At 32.5% G+C, this 1,706-nt stretch overlaps 1 protein-coding gene across 1 annotated transcript in view; it reads left to right on the top strand.

Annotated features, from left to right (window-relative positions):
* The window catches only part of LOC102677222 (protein abrupt-like), a 9,903-nt gene that overhangs the window by 6,798 nt on the left and 1,399 nt on the right, over positions 1 to 1,706 (top strand). The gene's annotated exons all lie outside the window — the stretch shown is intronic.

Genomic DNA, 1,706 nt, shown 5'->3' with positions numbered 1-1,706 from the left:
TTTTTTTTTTTTTTTTTTTTTTTGGAAAGTGGTATCGGCAAAGTGGACATTTCTTCTGTTGGTATCAGCAAATGGACAGTACATTCCTGTTGTGATTGAGTTATTTAAGATAGTTGTGTGATCGATGACTGCGTATGTATGATCTTATGTATGTTGCCTTTTATTTATTTATTTTTTCCCTCCCCTCTTTCTATCCTACATACACGTACATACATATATATATATACATATATACACACGCATACATACATATACACGCATCCACACATTTATCCCTCTACCTATTCAGTGGATCTGTGTGTGCGTGGCCAAATAACGGTGTGAACATTTTTGCAAGAGGCTTTCGAGTGAATGAGTGAATGTTCGCGTGAGGTACAAATGTATATACGTGTGTCTTGTGTCTATAGTTATAAAATTTATTTATAAACGAGTACATATATATATGTATATACGTATATATATGTAAATATATCCCATACATCTATATGTACGTGTGTATGTATGTATATATATACGTATATCATTATCATTATCACGGCGGGATTCTCTGTGCATGTCTTTTACACACTGTTTTCTCTATCCTCTTACAAATACCTTTATGCCACATCTTACGTCATCGTAACTACCGATCTTAATCTTACATTCTCACGCGTCTCTCTTGCGCTATTTGTCTTTAACATGTGTATCGCCAGTTTTTACACGAGAATAAACGAAAATATTAGCAACAAAATACGGATATAATAACGCGTTCTGCGTTTTGTTACGTAAGTGATCGAACACGAACGTCATACCGGTAGCAAAACGAGTTACATAACACGGTCGTTTTCGATGGTATAATCGTGATTATTCTTGAGGCGATTTTCGTCGCGTGTGATTGTCTCAAGAGAAACAGGTTGCGTTATACGTGACATCGATGGTCAGAGAATGTAAGGATTTTGTTGCTAACGTGATTGTTCGTTTAACCTTTTTTTTTTTCTTTTTTTTTTTTTTTTTTTTTTTTTTTTTTTTTTTTTTTTTTTTTGAGAACTATTGACGCTCTTGCAGACATGTCGTCGTCGTCGTCGTCGTCGTCATCGTCGTCGTCGTCGTCGTTGTCTTTTTTGTCATCTTTGTTCCTGACATGGTTATCGTTTTAGTATTTGGTTTTATTTTAATTCGTATCATTGGATAAAATGGTAAGGGTCATAGATTATATTTCTGGAAAAGAGTTTGAGTCTCTGTTTTAATCTCCACGATCCATTTCGCGTGTGTGTATCAATTTGTACAAACATATAAACATCGATAAAGGAAAATAGTAATGAAACTTTTTTTGAAACGACAACTCCAAAACCATTTTTATTTTCGAATATACTAGTTTTGAGAAATATTGCATTTATAAGCAATTCTCTCTTCCAACAAGGACTCTTCCGCTTGCGTTATTCTTTTAAACGAACCTCTTCTTTTACTTTTCATATCCTCTACTCTAGAATTTTTACTTTAGAATTCTTTTTTTTCATATTTCTTATTTTTTGTTTCTTTTTTTTTTTTTTTTTTTTTCCTCCTCTTTTCAATATTTTCTTTTTTCTCGATGTTGGTTTGTTCTCTTCAATTGTGTGACAACGTGTTATGCCTAGCTTTGCGTTTTGAATTGTTATTCTTGATAATGATGAAATCGTAGGTGTGCGTTTTTTATTTATTTATTTATTTATTTTTTCTTTTTTGTTTCT

The sequence above is a fragment of the Apis dorsata genome, unplaced genomic scaffold (genome assembly GCF_000469605.1).
Source record: "Apis dorsata unplaced genomic scaffold, Apis dorsata 1.3 scaffold_591, whole genome shotgun sequence".
NCBI classification, from domain to species: Eukaryota; Metazoa; Arthropoda; class Insecta; order Hymenoptera; family Apidae; genus Apis; species Apis dorsata.
The sequence above is the reverse complement of the archived record's forward strand: the minus strand, read 5'-3'. Positions and strand labels throughout refer to the sequence as shown.